We start from the raw sequence: 19,985 nt of genomic DNA, 5'->3' as shown, positions 1-19,985 counted from the left end.
TTGTTGATATGGAGGAAGATTCCAACATTCCAATCATTCTAGGAAGACCTTTCCTACACACCGCGGGTGCGGTGATTGATGTGAAACATGGTGAGCTCACTCTAGAAGTGGGAGATGAAAGCATAACTTTTAATCTTGACAAGACTATGAGAGCTCCTCGTTTGCATGAACCATGTTTCATGATTGATCATTATAGCCGAAAGGATGAAAGGAAGAAATCGGAACTCCAATGGAAGAAGAAAATTGAAGATGCTCCATTCAAAGAGCAAGTGAATTGTGACAAGGAGAGCTTGCAAAGCTCATCAAAATCAATCAAGGAAGAAGAGGATAGCCTCATTGGCCAAGAGAAGAAATTGGGAGAGTTGTCTCCATCTAAGCAAGAGATTTTCAATGATCAACTTAATGAAGTTTGTGGTCTTTGGGACAACGAATTTGAAGGGATTTTTAATCCCTACATTGGTAATGCCATCGATCAAGACCGACAACAAGGGCCAAGGTCTATTGAAGACCTCTACCATGATACTGAACAAGCTTTTGATTACTTCTTCAAGGTGTTGAGCAACATCAACAACACCTTGAACATGCCCCCTTGACATCTCATCATGAATGAGAGTTTGGTGGAGTCCTCCCTAAACCACCACTTGTAAATATTTCTAACTCCCTAACTTACATTTCAAATTCTTGTATTGTAATTTTTTGTCATCTTTGGATTTTTTATTTACTTTGATCAAGATAATTGTCATGTTTGAGAGAAGTGAGGGAGGGACTAACAATTTCAATTGATGTGTAGTGCTTTTAGCTTAGTGTGGGGATGACAATTGCCTAGGCTATCCATGCCTAGTAGTGCCCCCACAATGACGAACACAAGACTTGAAGAAAGAATAGAAGAATGGTAAGGGAAATGCATTGTGCACGGATGGAACTGAATCCGAGTACACAGGGGAAGAATCCGAGCGGATTCCACAGAATCCGCCCGTCTTCAGTAATCCGAGCGTACTGCAGAAAAGACGCCCGTCCTGAACTGAGCTGAATTTTGAAAATTTCTTGATCGTGGATGAATCCGGCGTCCCTGAGCGAGAAATCCGCCCGTCTTGAAGAATCCGCCCATCTTGAAAGAAAGACGTCCGTCTTTGCGGTACCGAGGAAAACATGAAAAATTTCTGGATCGAAATCCGTCCGTCTTGACCAAATCCGCCCGTCCGTGTCAAGCAAATCCGAGCGTCTTCCACCGAATCCGCCCGTCTTTAGGCGAGTTTTGTAAAACTCGAAAAAGCGAGAATCCGCACGGATTGGGCGGAGAATCGCACGGATTGCCCCCTGATTCGAAAATTTCGGTCTTTATAAAATCCCCCCCACCTTCCTTCATTCATTCATTCATTCATAAACACTACCCACAACATCAAAACCCTCATTCTCTCCATCACAAAAACAAAATCCCTCAACAACATTCACCAAAAACAAATCAAATCATCCTTCCAACAACAAATCAATCACTCCTTCTTCAATAAAAATCAAAACCAAACGCAAAATCTTCAACCTTTGAGTCAATTTTTGATTTCATAAAGGCAAAGCCTTTCACCTTTAAATCGATTTGGGTACACTACAAATTGAAGATTTTTCATTCTTTTCTTGGTTAGTTCATCAATGGCAAGGACTAAGGGAGCAACAAAGGCACCAAAGGCTAAGGCACTCTCACAAAGGCAAAAGGCTCTTCAAACAAAGAAAGCATTGGCTATGGTGGTAGCAACACCAAACTTGGAAGTGCAACAACAACAATAACCTTCTATGGGAGCAACAACACCTTCTACTCCGGAAATCGATCAACTTTTGCATTATCCGGAGGTAACTTTTATTTCCGAAACCCCTAGAAATACCTTTGCCAAGTTTGCTATGAAGTCATTACAATCCACCAAATTTATATGTGAAGATACCTTAGAAAAATTGGGTGTTCTTGAGCAAACTAGAGCCTTTTTCAAAGCCATGGGGTTGAAGAAATTGTTTGAAACAAAGGAATTGACATACCCCTCCCTTACCTTGGAATTTTTAAGTTCTTTGAAAGTCACCAAAGTTGAGAATAGGGAGAATCTCGAGTTTCATCTAGCTAATGTTAGTAGACGCATCACCTTTAGGGAATTGAGTGAAATTTTGGGTCTTAGTGATGAACCGCGTTATTTTAAGAATTATGGAAAGTATGACCCCAAACCTCTTTGGGAGGCAATTTCCGGGAGGAAATTTGAGGACTTTCATGCGAGTCGTGCTCTTTTGGTCCACCATCCGGGCATAAGAGTATGGCACAAGGTCATGGGAAACACCATAATTGCAAGGAAAGATACCAACCATTTCACCAAACTTGATTTTATTCTCCTTGAATCGGCTTTAAACATTGGAAGAGTACACACCAAGCCTTACAATTCTTTGAGGCTCTTGGTAGATAGATGGCTCAACATTGATTGTGGGAAGAAGGACACTACCGTTATTGTCAATGGCGGCCTAGTCACTATCCTAGCTAAGCACTTTGATCCTAACTTCAATAAGGATAACAAGTACAAAGCAAAGGAAGGTGGTCATCTTGTTGATTTGCATACTATGATACACAAGTTCAAGTGGGTTGCCCATAACCCCCTTGACACTAAGTATGGATGGCTCACTAGTGAAGCTAGATCGTTCACCTTGACTTCGAAGATTTGTCGTCTAAGCGTCCACCGGACCAATTATCTACTTCCCCTTTCTAAAGAGGCCGAGTATATTATTCAACAACAAAAGGGTGATCTTGAAATGCCCTCCTCTTCCATTGTCATACCACCTTACCCCTTTGAGTATGAAGAGTTCAAGCCGGAAGGAGTTGAAGCTAGGAAAGATTATGTGACTCTTCTCATGCAAGCAATGCACAAGCAAGCCTTTGAAGATCGGAAAAATGCTTACTTGGCTCAATATCCACCCCTCCTACACTTAGCTAGGCAAGGACTACTTGATCCATCTTGTCCTTTGCCTAGTTGGGCGGATAGAGAAGTCCTATTTCCGGGTGCATCTAGGGTTGTTTTGGGTGACAATGAGGTTGTTGGTAATGATGAAGAAGTTGATGATAACATTGATGAAGAAGCAAGTGAAGAAGAAGAAAAGTATGGTGAAGATGATGATGAGCAAGATGAGGAAGAAAGTGAAGAAGCAAATGACAAGGGAAGTGGCAATGTGACCACTTCTAATGAGGAAAGTGATGGCGATAGCATGATGGAAGATTAGCAAGCCTTGGAGACTCCTACCCTCTCATGGTTTGTCTATTTCTCTCTTTGTTTTAATTATAATTTTGATCATTGTTGGAGTAGTCCTAGCACCATAGAGGACTCACACCTCGGTACCATTGAGGTGTTCTCATTTTATTGTTCCCATTTTCAAAATCCAAAATGACAAATTAGTTTCATGCATTGCATAGTGTGTGCATGAACTACACCCATCCTTGGACATTAGCAATAGTGTCTCACTCGGTTTGGGGAAGTTAATGCATACACAACGGGAGGTAATCTTAATTATCCTCTCCGTCATAACAAAAACCATGCATCATGTAGTGTAGCTTAGTGTAGATTGCATTTAGTGTAGAAATCATGCATCATCTTTGCATAATTTCCATCATTTTGGCCATTGAGGACAATGCCCATATTAGTGTGGGGATGGGAATTCTAACATTTAACTCTTATTCAAAAATCCAAAAAAATTGAAAAATTTCAAAAATCATAAAAATTTGAAAATTGAAAACCCAAAAACATGTTTATTTCCTTTTGTAGTCTTGTATATATTGTCTTGTATATATTGTGTTTGTTCTATCCTTGTTCACATTGATTGACTACGCCACATCCGAGACATGAGGATCATGAAGACCGCATGGTATGATCTTTCCAATCTCATTTTTCCTCTTTATGTTAATGACTATGTGGCTTTATTTTGATTGATGCGGTATAACAATGTGAACTTAGGACTTGCATTTAGTTTATATGTCATATTATTTGATAGAATCACTTGCATTAGGATGTTTATATTAGTTGCATCATTGGCATGTAGTTGCATGTTAGAAATGTTTTGAAAAATGCCTATTTAGGAACTTTGACAAGAGCAACTAAGCCATTACAAATACTTGTTCAACTTAAGACTTTGCCTACTAGAATGGTTGTAAAACACCCTAGATAGTGTCATACTAGTGTCTTTTGACCCATGACCCAAGGCCTAGTCAAGGGTTTGCATGTGAGTCACCTATCCAACCCCGTGATGCGATGTGGACTTGGTTAACTTGTCTAGGTGACCTTGTTTGACCTTGTGGTAAGGCAACCCAAAAATATTTTCTATCAATAAGCTTGAAGTGCTCATTTCAAAGAAGTTTTGTCATGTGGAAGTAATGTAATGCCAAGGAAACCTCAAATGTTATGAATTGTTGAAAGTTGAGAAATTTAAGTTGTTTTGATGGAGGCGTACCACTTCGATGTGCTTTGGTGCGGGATCCATTGAATTGGGCCCCCATACGGTTGTGAATTCGGCCGCCCAGAGACAGAGTGACTATCACCCCGAAAATCTATTGTCTAGAGGTTAACCGGTTGCCTAATAAGCGATTGGCGAAAGCAAAGGACACTAGCCCGGAAGGGACAAACCCCATCTTAAATTTTTGAAATGTGAAAGTGAAATGAGGACAATTTTGAATACTAGTCATATCCACCCGTTGTGAATAAAGATTTGAGCATTTCATTCCCAAACAGCCTTTTTGTCAAGCCACTTGGTCGAGCTTGGGACGATCCATGACCTTTACTTTTGTAGAGAATTCGAGACTTGTCATGTCATATGCTACTAGCATCATAGGGATCATCATTCCACCACCATCCGATCGCTCTTGACGAAAGCATTTGGAAATTGAGGACGAAAGTAGTCTAGTTTAACACCATTTGGAGGTGATTTGGTGCCATCCTCTTAGCCTTAGTAATTTGTTGAACTAGTATTTGTGAAGGATTACATGCTCTTAAATTTGTTCCTCTTTAGTGCCTCTGCCACTTGATGAGGGAGTGGCTATTCTTTTTGTAGATGCATCCATTATGTGATTTTGTGTGCTTAATGTTTGGATGTGTCGCCATTTTGGCAAGACCCACCTTGCCTTGCAAGAAGGCATCCTACCTCATGGTTGTCTTGTTGTGAGTTGAAGGGGCGGAGTGAGACCCGCTAATTGTCTCATATCGGCTATATTCTTAGGATAGGTTAGTATTGGTCCTAGTCTTTGTCACCTCTTTACTCGGGACGAGCAAAGGTTCGGTTTGGGGATATTTGATGTGACCATAATTAGCGCATATTTAGCCCCCGAATTAGCCTTGTTCCCATGCTTTTTAGTGCATATTTGGGTCATTTCTTATCTTTAGTTCTTTGTTTTGCATATTCTTTGAGATTTTGATCCATTGGTAGGAAAGGAGTAAGAATCTTGCATTTTCATGGCAAAACGAGACTAAATTGATCGAATTCAATGACCAAGCATCAAGGAGAGACAAGATTAGAAGGCCTTTGTACATATTATAGTAGAAGAGCAATGTTGAGAAAGGATCCTTGAGTCCCCAAGGAAATCCCCAAGGAATTTATGAAGAAAAGGGAAGAAAAGAAGAAGATGTGTTCTTTGAGTGACAATCCGAGCGGATTGTCACCAATCCGTCGTCTCCGCTTGTTGCACAATCCGTGCAGCTTTGCTCTAATCCGCTCGGATTCCACCTCCACAATCCGACCGGATTCCCTTGAATCCGCTCGGATTCCAACGCCAGATTCCGCCCGTCCCGACCTTATTCCGCTCGGATTCCAGCACAGCACGATTTCCTCTTCTCCAAGCTACAAAGAAAGAAGCCCTTCTCTCGAAAAATACCGGCTCCTCCTTGCTCAATCTAAAAAGTGTAATTACTAGTTTAGCCCTTAGTTAACCCTAATGCATCCTCCCTAATTTCCACTATAAATACCCCATTAGTCTAATTAGAGGAGAATGTTCTTCTTATCAATAATTAGAGTAGTTAATATCAATCAAATCTCTCTTTAGTTTTGTAATCAACAATTAAACAAGTTCTAATACAAGTTTTATTTCCTTAATCTCTCTTTTGTTCATCCTTTATTTTGGGTAATTGAAGATTATTTGGGTTATTATTGGGAGATTGACAACCTCTCAATCAAGCATTCAAGTACTTCTTTTATCTTTGCTTTATTATTGGAATCATTAGTAGGTATAATCTCTTAATCCCTTTTTAATTATTGTTAATTACTTTCATTTATTCATCATGTTTCATATTGTTGGTATGATTGACAACCTTGCTAGCATGATCAGCATGATAATGAGTGAGTAGTCTCTTAGCTAGGGTTAAATGGGTGATTAGGGGAAACCAACATGGGGAATGATTCATGCTTAAATTAATATGCTTTCATGTTTTATTTGCTTGCTTGTTTTGATCTCAACTCTTGCACATGTTATGTTTGATGAAATGCTAAGCCTATGAATCCTTGCATTTACCACCATCACCTATCTTTTCAATGAGACTTGTAAGACATAACCCAACTCGAGTCTCATTAGACCATGCATGTTGTTGAGTAGGGAAGATTAAGTCGACTTGTAGGTGTTGTACAATCTAATCGATTCGGCTCCGGGACCCAAACTTTCCTAGGATTGTAAGATATAACCCAACTCAATCCATCACAACAATAATTGCTTGCTTATAATTTGAGAACATGTTTGTATGATCATATCCCATGATTCCCCTATGATCCCATGACACCCTAGTGCTTTTAATCAATTGTTTACACCCCTTTTTAATTCATCTTGCTAGTTTATTTTCATTGCTATTTTAGTTTAGTGACCTTCTACATCAACCCAATTTGTGACACCCCTAAGACACCACTAGTTTCAATAGAAATCTCATTTCAACTCCCGTCCCTTGGGATCCGACCTTTACTTGCCTCTTTACTAATTGTAGAGTTGTTTGTGAAGTTATAAATTATGTTTTGATTCGACCGTGACCCAACGACCACATCTTTAATTGTGAACACGAAATGGTTGAAAATTTTAATGGTTAAAAATCGATAAAAAATGATTATTTTATTCAAAAATAATTAACGGAGTTTTCTGGGTATGAAAATTTTTGGTATATTCCATAATATGTTTTTTATGATAAAAGTGAAATTTAGAAAATTTTTTCACAATTTTTGATGTTTATTGGATTTTATTCAATAAAAAACCGATAAATATGGATGTTTTTGTTCATAAAATTAATTCGAAATTTTTGGACTAAATTTTTGGACTAAAATTTTGACTTTTTTTAGGTCCCTGGGAGAGTTCCAGAATGTACAAAATTTTTGTGTCAAAATTTTGTAATGGTTAAAATTATTTTTGAATTGATTATCAAGGTCGTGATAAAAACCGATTTAAATAGCACATGGATAATATCAATTCAAACTAATTCTTATTAAGAAATTAGTGTGGACTAGTTTTGAGTTCTAAATCAGTTTAGACAATTAGTTCGAGCTAAAATGAGATTTAAGTGTTGATTATTGATTTTTAACGGGTAAAAATCGATAAATTCCGCAAAACCGAGCTATTTTTAAAAGATTATGCTAAAGGGGCGATTTAGGCATGAAAGTTACAGCATTTTTTTTATTTTTTTTTATTGTTGAATGAATAAACGTCATTTATTTAATTATTTATGCAATTTTTGTACCTAGTATGGCCTAGTTTATTTTTAATCATTATTTCCCGAAATGTATGGGATTAGCGATTTGTTTGTAATTTAAATATGATCTCGTTTCGTCGGTTTGTAATTAATTAATAGTTTTTATTTATTTAATTAATTAATGTATAATAGGAATAGCTATGTAATTTGATTGTAATAGTTATTTTTATCGGCGTTTCCAAAAGACGGAATTTACATCGAGACGGAGTCTATTTTGAAAGAGGTTCCAAATCCCACAAGACGGTGCATGCTTGGAAGATGTTCCAATGAAGATGCTAGGGACCAAGGAGTTGGTTTCTGAATATGTAATAATCTAGTTAATTTGATTAGCTAGGTGGCCATACTAGGATTTATCCGTTTTTGCATGCTTATTTATTTTATTTTATGCTAGTTCATCATGCCGAAATCGCCACACATGCATTTTTTTTGGTTACATGCTTTTATAATTCTATTGTCGATTTAAATTTATCGAAGATTTACCTAGTTAGTTCACTTAAAGGAGAATGATAACTAATTGACAAGATCTCTCACATTATTTTAATTTAAAATTGAGATTAGCCTTACCAATTATTAACACCTATGAATCCCTTGTTCATTAGAGCCACGCTCGCCCAAGCGGGGTGTTCTATTTTTACCTCGGGTAAGTAGGGTGATAAGGGTTATCACGCGCCAAAATTGGTTGGACTCAACGGGGTATAAGACGGTCTTGTATTCCGGGGCTAGTAGATGGATTTGTTGAAATCCGTCGACCAAGAGTTCTAATGGTAGAACTAGTCAAGCGTTGACTTACTGAATTTAGATAATTATGGGTTATTTCACCCAAGCGATGCCTATTTTTGTCTAAAGACGGATCTTGGAATCATTTATATAATTTAGTGAGAGGTCATTATATAAATGGACATGTTAAAAATGTTTATCAAGTTTTTAAAACATTGAATGTTATTTTTTCCCTCATAAATGTATTTACTATGACATCGCGCATTTCATCCTCCTTTCATCCTCTCTTTATTATTATATTCGTTTCGTTCTTTCATAGAAAGCGGTTTCTTTGAAGGAATTCGGTAGCAATGATTGGAAATATGATTTACCAAATCACCTACATAACTTATAACGATTTTTGCGATTTTTTTTTTCAACTAGCGTTCATACATATTAAAAGGGATTTCGTGTTGCAAACTCTTATTACGAGTTTAAAATAGGAGTCACATTTTATCAAGAGTGTCTTGATTTCGAAAGTGACACCTCCGTCATGATATGACATATTAGTTTTAATTACTCAAGAGTAATTCAAAAGTTCGCGAAAAGAGTTTTCAAAAACATATATAATACTCCAATATGATACCGTCAAATGGCTCACTTCGAGAAAGGCCAAATCAATTGTTTATGCGCTAAAGAGTTTAGGCATATGATGACAATTGAACGGTTAGGTAGTCCAATTTTGCAAGAAGTTGAGATTTTGCCACATGTTGCACTCACTCTATAGTAATTTACTCTTACTAAGTGTATAAAATATCACGAATGACATGAAGAGAGGTCTTCATGAGATTCATTTTTGCTTGTTGAAACAAAGAGGAATGTGAAAGTGAGTGGGATTTAAGAAGAAGCAAACCCTAGATGTATGCGATAGAACAAAGTTTAAAGAGACATCTACTCAATGGATAGGCTAGTTCCACTATCTTGGTATGAGATACCATACGGGTCATTTTTTTGTAAAGAAGTTTACATAAATTGATAAAACGTAAGACGTCTAACATAGGACATTTTTGTATCGAAATGATGCTAGAGTAGCAACGATTTCCTAGCATCATTTCGATAGGGACAAATGTACCTAAATTTGGTTTTAAAAGAATGTAATCATCTATGTTTATACATAGAAGGCATCACACTTGTGATTTAAAACAAAAGGTTGTACCTACTCCTATGATAACTTGGTGGTTGGTTTAGACCACTCAAGTTAGAGGTATTTTACATTCTTCACAAAAACTTAATATTATACTATCTTGTAGATTTTAAAGTCTCTAATCCGGTGAGCCGATTGATCAAACCTCAAGTAAATTCGTTTAACGTGTAAATCATAAGCACATCGAACAAACATTTGATTGAGAATCTTATGGTGTGTGTGCATAAATTATGTTTTCTTTTGCAGAAAAGAAACACAAATAGTGAAGTGACTGACCATATACATACGGATGTGTAAGGCCAATAATAGCTTATATATACTTCGTTACTTTTACCGTAATGTTAACTAGATATGAAAACTTCGTATCTATTTAATAAGACATAAAAGTGATTTTTTGAAACGTGGAATATTTTCAAAATGAAGTAGTAAACCAAAAGCACGACAAGATCAAAATGTTGATCGGAAATTTCAAAGTAATGACTTTGAAGGTCAAATGGGTAATATTAAGTAATGACCTTGATGATCACTAAGAAGATTGTGAACCAGTTCACATATACCTTCTCTTAGGGACACCATAGAGTATGGTGTATTCAAGAATATAAACCGAACTTTATGAGATATAATTTGAGGTTTTTCGCAATTTTGTAAGCTATTTTCTCACTAAAAGTTTAAAACCCGACTATAATATCTTAAATGACTTCATATGAGATATGGATAGGTAGGGTCCCTAACTTGTCATTTTTATACATTTGGGACCATAAATGTTTATGTTCAGAACCAATTTATGTATTTGTGAGGGTTATCTAAAATTGAAATACTTGGTTTTTACTCCTTCAAAACGAGAACAAAGAGTTTGTGGCTCGTAATGCTGTCTTTCTAGAAAGATTTTCATTTTATGAAAGACAGAGTGGGAGAAATTTTGAACTTACGGAAGTCCAAGACCCACAAACTGAGTACAATGAAAGAAGACGTTCTTTATTGAGGCTCAGTGGTTATAAGGAGATAATTTTGTGATAATATTGCGTTACTTTTCGAAAGTGACGAATCTTCAACCCTCATCAAAGGCTTTTCTATATTATGAACTCTATGTGATGGCGTGTCACCATGCAATTCGAATTGGTCTTCTTGCAGAAGATGTGATAAGGAAGGAAGCATGAGATGTTTTCGAGACTTGATTTGGGGCGAATACTTTGCAGCAAATTAGGTTACCTTGATCCTGTCATAAAGGTCACATAAGATGTTTCAATTTTGAGTTGGTTACAGAGAGTTTGTGACAAGCCAAATGCCTTTATCAATTCGTATTCTTAGCAATATAGCCTCTCTATAGAATGAGATTCGGCAAAAGGATAATAAAACCTTCTCCTTGAATGAATCTCATGAAGGGAGAAGTTTTGTTGATCTTGTCAATGCTAAGAAATCTAGCATGCTTGAAAGATCCCTTTTGTGATCTTATATACGTCAAGGAATTGGAACCTTGGGTTCAATCATATCATTAATCAGAATGGTATTACTCGAGTTGTCGAGGTACCAATGATGATACATGGAGTTTAGTGGGAGCTAAAGTGAGTTTCTTAGTCTAAATATGTGTTTGACATATTAGTGACTAGAAATATTCTCGGGTGAATAGTTGAGCGTAGCATGTCGCATCTTAAATATCCAGATCTAATGAGATAGATCTCCATGGATATTAGTAGGGGTGGGCACCGGTCCAAAACCGGACCGGAACCGAAATAGCCAAAATTCATGGACCGGGACCGGTTGGACCGGAATTACCCACTTTTTCAAATTTCGGTCCATTGAACCGGATTAGACCGGAATAAAAATACAATTTTAACAAAAAAATGAAAATAACAATAATTCTGGGCATTCGGGTCCAAACCGGTCCGGACCGGAAAATACCCGTCCCGGATCGGACCTGACCGGAAACCGGAATCTTGGAAAATGGTAGACCGGAGACCAGACCGGAATTTTTAATTCCGGTTCCGGTCCACTCAATTTCGGTTCGGACCGGTCCATTTTTCCGGTCCGGACCGAATTATGCCCACCCCAAGATATTAGCATTTTAGTCAAGAGACTTATATGATAATATTCTTGACTCGTTCAATTTGTTGAACACAAAATATGATCTCTTATGCTTCCGCTGCAGGATCTATTAATTATGCTAAAAGCTACTTTCATCGGGACTTATCATATTGAGAATATGAGAAGTCATTACCAATCATTTCCTAGTGAGTGTCACTAGATTATTATCAAGAGCATCCTTGAGAAGCACTGAGTATTTACTCTTGTAGTTTGGAGGAATTTATGAATTTCGTGTAAAAGGGTTACACGATAACATTCCTATGCTTATAAGATGTTGTAGGCCTAGTTAAGGAATGGATAGCATGTAAAGTGTTATGTGCATAACTATGTATAAGGAGTTATACATATATGTATAAGGAGTCATATATAAAATATGTCATATGAAGGATGTGTATGTATAAGTTTTATACATACAAATCACGAACGAAAACTAAGTACATTATAACATCCGATGTTGTAAAAGAGACAGTTGATATCCGCTCCCGAGAGACTGTGAAAATAGTGGGAGTGTTTAACTGGCTTTAGAACCAGAGTCTAAAAACTTATTTAGACATGTACTGAGAAAGGTTCTATGTGATGAAAAGATTTCATAGAACAAAAGGAAAATAGCAATGGAAATTAGAGTGATACAACTGTTGCTAATCCTCTAGCCAAAGCCGTTGGCATAAGGTAGACATGATGGCTATGTCATCTTAATATGATTGAGGAGTATACCTTAATTGTTGAAGATCGTTATGTAAATATTGGATAAAGTATTAATATTTACGTAAGTGATGATCGCATTCATTGTTTGAGTCTCTTCAAGAACTCAATTATTCAGTTTTGACTGAAAACATTGAATACCTTGTTTATCCGAATTGGTTGTGGAGACAATGTTGAACCCTAATTTAAGTGAATAGGATGAACATTGTATTAGCCCCTAGTCACTTAATGAGGTGACGTCTCGGAGTGACTAGATTGTAAGTCGATTGATGGTGGGTTCAGCACCATAAGGTCATAGGGATGACTAGTCGTTTACATAGGCAGACTGTGGGACACTTTGCCGGGCAGTGACATATATAGAGTCCCTTAGATCTATTGCAGATGCCTGGTTGTGGCAAGGACTTCTATGATATTCCTATGAGTAGATTCTTCAAACTGGAGACTATTATCTAAGCCAGTGCAGTTTCCGAGTGACTTTGGTTTTTGTCCTAGGTCGTACCATGAAAGGAGGCCAAAGGGCATCTACTGGGTCATGGTGATATGTATTGTGCAAAAGGATAGATAGGGCAGACATGAATCGTCCACCCACGTTGGGTTTATACATCTCTAGGCCACTCGAGGAGTTGTGACTGAGAAATGCGTGGCCACACTCGGAAGTAATCTATAGTAAATTTTTCTAGTCTTGCAGTCACACTCCCGATCGAGAAAACCACTCACGATATGTTCATGTGCAAGTGCGACCTGAAAGACACCTTGCATTGAGTGGGAGATTGTTATTAAAACGGACAAGAGAATTGGTAACACACCCTTGTTTGGTACAAGCAGGATATTGTTGGGATAAGGAGTTATTCACAATTAGGGGTGGGCATAATCCGGTCCGGACCGAAAAAATGGACCGGTCCGGACCGGAATCGAGTGGACCAGAACCGGAATTAAAAATTCCGGTCCGGTCTCCGGTCCACTATTTTCCAAGTTTCCGGTTTTTGGTCCTGTCCGGTCCGGGATTGGTATTTTTCGGTCCGGACCGGTTTGGACCGGAATGCCCAGAGTTATGGTTATTTTCATTTTTTTTCTTAAAACTATATTTTAATTCCGGTCCGATCCGGTCCAATGGACCGGAATTTTTTGACCGGAATTTGAAAAAGTGGGTAATTCAAGTCCAACCGGTCCGGTCCGGTCTTGGACCGGAATTTTTCCGGTTCCGGTCCGGTCCCAGACCTGAATTTTTTTAATCCGGTCCGTGAATTTTACCGATTCCGATTCCGGTCCAAACCGGTTCCGGTTCGGTCCGGTCCGGTTTTTGACCGGTGCCCACCCCTATCCACAATTGTGTGTTATAATCATCGCACAACTTGTCTCGGACAAGTGGAATATTGTTGGAGTTTTTGTCCTCCACAATAGTGCGTGATAATTTTATTAAATCTCATTAAGGAATATGCATAGGATATTCATTGGCAATACTAGTCAGCTGATCAACGTATATCGGTAATGGTTGGCCAACTAGGGTTTGACGTTACTATCGTGAGACGACGGTGTTCAGCTGATCCTTTTCAGTCACACCTAAAGGAACGAGCCCCAACACGAAAACTAATTAATTGTATGAGATACAGTTTAATTAGTCCCTTGATAAATTGACTAAGAGTTAGTCAATTAATTTGTTTTAGAGAGATATCGAGTTGTGAACTCGAGGCGAGGAAATTATTATTTAATTATGCGATAATTGAATAAATAATTTATTGAGATGGGAATTAATGATTAAACGATTAATTGTTAAATTAGTACTAATTGACTAATGTGATTAGTATTGGTACGTAAAATATATGTGTGGCTGTACACGTCTATATAAGGAGTGTTTTAGATGAAATTAATTGGGAAGCATTTAAACATAAAACGATGTTTAAATAAAAATTACACGTATTTGTGCGAAAAATATAAGAACCAAAATGGACCCGTAAATGGGTCATTTGGACCGTGTAAATTGAACAAAAAGGAACACCATGGACATAATGATTGTGTTGGTGCATGCTTTTGTTCTTCTCAATGCTTTACTCTTCCCATAGCACAATTTCTCTATCCTATGCCACATTCTAGTGGTGCATAAAAAACACAAAAATCAACACTCCCTATACTCCCCTCCAACCGTCCTCCCTCTATCAACACTCAACTTGTATTGTTCATTTTTCCACTCAACTTTTGCATGTGGAAAAATTGAAGAGTATTTATCTCTCTAAAAAAATAAAAAATATTAGAAATCACATACTAAGAGTTAGTATTACAAATCTAATAATTTTTTTTACTAAGTGTTTGTATTATTTCAAGGGTAATATTACAATATATCTAGTTAATATTTATAAGGTTTTGGGTATGTTCTTGGGTGCAATTTGAGAGGAGGCTTTCTTCTTTGGAAGCTTGGGTTTATGGAGGATCTTGCCATATATTGAATAGCTCAAGAACAACTAAGATGGTGATCTTAGTTGTGCTCATATTACCACACTCAATGTAAGGAAATTGTTTTTCCTCTTCTTTTATTTTTAATGCTCATATATTACATGCATAATGCATAGATTCAAAGATTTTTAAAATAAAGAAATTTGATAACCTAATTAGAGAGGTCTAATTTGGAGTTATGGTCTTTCATATGGGGGTGTTACAATATGGTATCAAAGCGACGATTTTGGAACTTAAAACCAATGAAAAAATGAACTTAGGGTGTGATGTGACTCATATTTGAGCACATTTAGTCCCCGAATTTACCTCGTTCCTATGCTTTATAACACTTATTTGGATCATTTACTATCTTTAGTTTCGCATTTTGCATATTCTTTGAGGTTTTGTAGCCTTGGTAGGAAAAGATTGCTAACCTTGCATTTATGAGGCGAAATTAAGCTAAATGGATCGCACCTAATGACCAAGCATCAAAGAGAAGACCAACACTAGAGGCCTAGGTAGATAATAAAGTGAAATTGGCAATAATGAAAGGATCCTTGCATCTCCGACATGATCCTTGCGGATTGTTAAGGAGGAAAAGAAGAGAAGCACTCTATCCAGGAAACTGAGCGGATCGAGCACGATCCGAGCGTCCCAGAACACCAGGATTTGGGCGTCTTGTTCCCAGGACGAGCGGCTTGAAGTGCCAGGACCCGAGCGTCTCACCCAGGATCCGAGCGGATTACAAGTCAGAAGAGCCTGTGCCATACTACGGGACGAGCGGACCGAGGCAGGACTAGCAAGGAGGATCCGCTCATTTTCCTCAGGAGTAGCATTTCCTCAACTTTTCTTAGGGTCTCAATAGTCATTTAAGCCCTTAGTAACTCTAATCCTTGTACCTAATCTTTAGTATAAATACCCCTTTGTACTACCTGGATTAGCATGATCCCTTAATCAACTCTTATCATCTCTCTTAATCACTTCTTAACCATCTATTAATCAAGTTTTAATTCTCCCAAATTAGTCTTAATTTAGTTGTAATACATTTCTCAATATTAATCATATCTTAATCTTTCCTTAATTTCTCTATTGTTCTTCCTTAATTTTGGGTAACTAGAAGATTATTTGGGTTTATTTGGAGGATTGACAACCTTCCATCAATCATCAAGTACTTCTATTATTCTTTGCTTTATTACTTGGAATCATCTTCATAGGTATAATTATCTCTTAATCTTGTTTAATTATTGTTAATCACTTCCATTTATTCATTATGTTTTGCTTTGTTAGTATGATTGACAACCTTATTAGCATGCTAAACTTGATCATGAGTGAGTAGTTTCCTTAGCTAGGGTTAATGGGGAATTAGGGGAAACAAACATGGGGATTGATCTATGCTTAATCTAATATGTTTTGATAATTAAATTGTTTGCTTGTTGTGATTTCAATTTATGCACATGTTATGTTTGATGAAATGCGAGCCTATGAATCCTTGCATTTTTTTGATCCATCACCTATATATTCATGAGGTTCGTAAGCTTATAAACCAACTCGAGCCTCATTAGACCATGCATAAAGTTGAATAGGAAGGATTAAGTCGACTTGTAGGTGTTGTACAATCTAATCGATTCGGCTCCGGGACCCAAACCTTCTTAGGGATTGTAAGATATACACTAACTCGATTCCATCATAACAATAAGTGCTTGTTATATAATTGAGAACATGTTTGTATGATCAAACTCCCTTGAATCCCCTATGAACCCATGACACCCTAGTGCCTTTAATCAATTGTTTACAACTCCTTTTAATTGCCTTGCTTTGCTTTCATTACTTTACTTTCGTCTTGTTGATTAGTTTAGATTACACATCACCTCAACCCAAATTCTGACACCCCAAGACATAGCTATTTGCAATTGAGAATCCTACATCAATACCCGTCCCTTGGGATCCGACCTTTACTTACCTCTTTACTAAGAGTAGTTTGTGAAGTTATAAATATTGTTTTGGTTGGTAGCTTTTGACGACGAGTTTGAAACCGAACCAAAAATGGTGCCGTTGTCGGGGACAGTGTTAAATTGATTTGATTTTCATTAATTGTTTTTAGTTGTGTCTTTCTTTACCTTGGGGAAGTCAATCTCCTCAAGGTTGTTCTAATTGTTTTCAACTTGTTTGATATTTTGCATGACTAGGATATCATCACAAGGTAATTTATTACCTATTGATTTCGAGATTGAAAGAACCTTAACCAACAATAGAAGAGTTGCTAGAGGTACTTCAAGAGTTGTAGGTATTGGAGAGATTGTGGCATTCAACCAAATAACATTGAGTTTACCAACCCTTTTGCAAGAGAAGGAGAGGATAACCCAATACAAAACCCACCACAAAATCAACCCACAATGCCTAAATTTTCATCACATTCCGTACCAACCGAGGAGAACCTACCAAATGGTACTCCTACACCACCACATTTAACCGGTAATTTCATTGCCAAATCCGCATTCATACAACTAGTTGAGAGAAGTCAATTTGGAGGGACGCCTAGTGAAGATCCTCATTTACATATGGAGACTTTTTGTGACTATTGTGATGCGATTTCTCAAACCAGAGTTACTCAAGACCAAATCCGATGGGTATTATTTCCTTTTTCTTTGATTGGTATTGCAAAGCAATGGTTGAAGAGCCTAGAAAAGGCTACCCTTGGTATTGACTCATGGAAGAAGATAGCACTTGCTTTTTACAAGAAATTCTATCCTCCGGAGAAGACTAATATGATGAGAGCCCAAATCACCGGGTTTAAGCAAAGAGATGAGGAATCATTGTATGAAGCATGGGAGATATTTAAGGACAATTGTCGTTCTTGTCCACACCATGGACTTAGTGAGTGGTTCCTTGTGCAACAATTTTGGAATAGTCTATATGAAGACTCCCGCAACATTCTCAATATGGGATCCAATGGAATGTTCACCGAAGTTGATGACAATCAAACATGGGCCAAAATCGAAGAGATGGCGATTTATAATTCACAATATAGTAGGCCTCGAAAGGCTACTAGAGGGGGAAAGTATGAGGTAGATTCCATCACTCAATTGGGTGCTCAACTAAGTGGTCATATTGACACCATCAATTTGAAGTTTGAGAAGGCCATGCCTAAGCTTGATGAAGCTTCCAAATCACCCAAACAACATGTTAATGCTATGGTGGCATCATCCTCAATTCCAAGTAGAGTATGTGAGAGTTGTGGAACTTTGGGACATGACCAAAGTGAATGTAGGGGAACAAGCGAACAAGTGAATGCTTTCCAAGCATACAAAAGTGGCACCCCTTATTCCAACTATTACAATGAGAATACCAAATTCCATCCAAATATTTCAAACAAGAGCCAAAATGTTCAAAACCCTCAACCAACATACACCCCACCCCCAATGAGAAATCAAGCTCAAAGACCCTTTTACAACCAAAGCCAAGGTTATCAAAATCAACCTTCTTACAATCATTCCAATGACCAAAGCTTTGATGTTCAAAATGCGGTCCTCCAAATGCAAAAGAATCAACAAGAATTTTTCACCCAAATGAAAAAGATAGATAAGCAAAAGACATCACCATCAACAACATACTTGCCCACACAAAGATGTTAGAAACTCAAATGACTCAATTAGCTTCTTCTAACTCTCAAAGACAAAAGGGGAAATTACCACCTCAAGGTAATCCCCCTAGACATGAAACGGTGAATGCCATCCATTTAAGGAGTGGTACAAGATATGAAGGGCCAAAGAGGCCAATTGATGAAGATGTTGAGAATGTTAGTGACAAGCAAAGAGTTGTGGAGAACTCTAAGGAAGAAGAACCCGCCACCAATGAAGTTTCAAAGAAGAAGAGTGAAGAGAAGGCTAAGGAAAAAGAGCCTATTGTGATTAGACTTCCATTCCCAAGTCGTCAAGTTAAGCCTAAGTTTGATGAACAACTTGGAAAGTTCATGGAGATTGTGAAGAACGTAGAAGTCTTAATCCCATTCACGGAATTGATCAATAATGTTCCGGCCTATGCAAAATACATGAAAGACATTCTTACCAAGAAGAAATCCATCCGAAAGCTAGAGACTATTGCCTTTACCAAAGTGAGTAGTTCTATTCTACAAGGGAGTTCCCCTCCAAAACTCAAAGATCCGGGAAGTTTTTCTATTCCATGAACCATTGGCGACACTACAATCAACAAAGCATTATGTGACCTTGGAGAAAGTGTAAGTGTCATGCCATACTCGGTGTGCAAGAGGCTAGGAATGGGAGAACTCAAGTGCAGCAACATTACGCTTCAAATGGCGGATCGATCAACAAAGATACCTTTAGGAGTATGGGAAGATGTACCCGTGAGAATTGGCAAATTCTTCATTCCGGTAGACTTTGTTATTGTCGACATGGAGGAGGATTCCAGCATTCCTATCATTTTAGGAAGACCTTTCTTGCACACCACGGGAGCGGTAATTGATGTGAAACATGGAGAGCTTACAGTTGAAGTGGGGGATGAGACAATCGCTTTCAACCTTGATGGCACGAGACTTCCTGCGAGGGAACGAGGATCTTCTTTTTTCTGTAAAAAGACGCGAGAAGCCTAAGCTTTTCAGTTCCGTCATCTTCGTCCTCAAAAACACGACATTTCCAAGAAAAATCGCCATTTTTGGGTCGCGTTTCTTGCTTGCTTTCGTGCCATTGCCTTTATGTCATCTGAAGGTATGTAAATCCTTTCAAATCCATTTGAATTTGTTTGTCTTTTTGTTGATTGAATTAGGGCGAAACCCTAACCCTTCAAAAAATCGATTTGGGAGTTTTTGTTTAGCCCATTTTTGGGTGAAATTGATGATTGCATTAGGTTAGAAACCTGTTTAGGAGTATAGGGGTGCTTTTAGTTTGCATTTTGGTCCCCGTTCCCGCTCCCTAGGCTCGAAAAACGTGAATGAGACGGAAATCTGTCTTATTTCACATTGTCGTGTTTGTTTGCTTGAGTTGTGTGCCCCACTAGGTTGCATTGTAGTCGGGGAAGACCGTCTTTGCTATATTGGACCTTCGTTCGGCGTTGTGGGCAATGTTGAATTTTTGCCTTTGTGAGACGATCTTATGCTGCCGAAATAAACGTCTGTTTAGGCTCGAACTGAGCTAGTTTGT

At 37.8% G+C, this 19,985-nt stretch overlaps 1 non-coding gene across 1 annotated transcript; it reads right to left on the bottom strand.

Moving 5' to 3' along the window:
- Positions 1–17,597: 17,597 nt before the first annotated feature.
- On the bottom strand, positions 17,598–17,704 carry LOC141635919 (small nucleolar RNA R71). Its single transcript, XR_012540572.1, has one exon. It is a non-coding gene; the product is annotated as a small nucleolar RNA R71 (small nucleolar RNA).
- Between the last annotated feature and the right edge of the window lie 2,281 nt (positions 17,705–19,985).

The sequence above is a fragment of the Silene latifolia genome, chromosome Y, assembly GCF_048544455.1.
Source record: "Silene latifolia isolate original U9 population chromosome Y, ASM4854445v1, whole genome shotgun sequence".
Lineage (NCBI taxonomy): Eukaryota > Viridiplantae > Streptophyta > Magnoliopsida > Caryophyllales > Caryophyllaceae > Silene > Silene latifolia.
The sequence above is the reverse complement of the archived record's forward strand: the minus strand, read 5'-3'. Positions and strand labels throughout refer to the sequence as shown.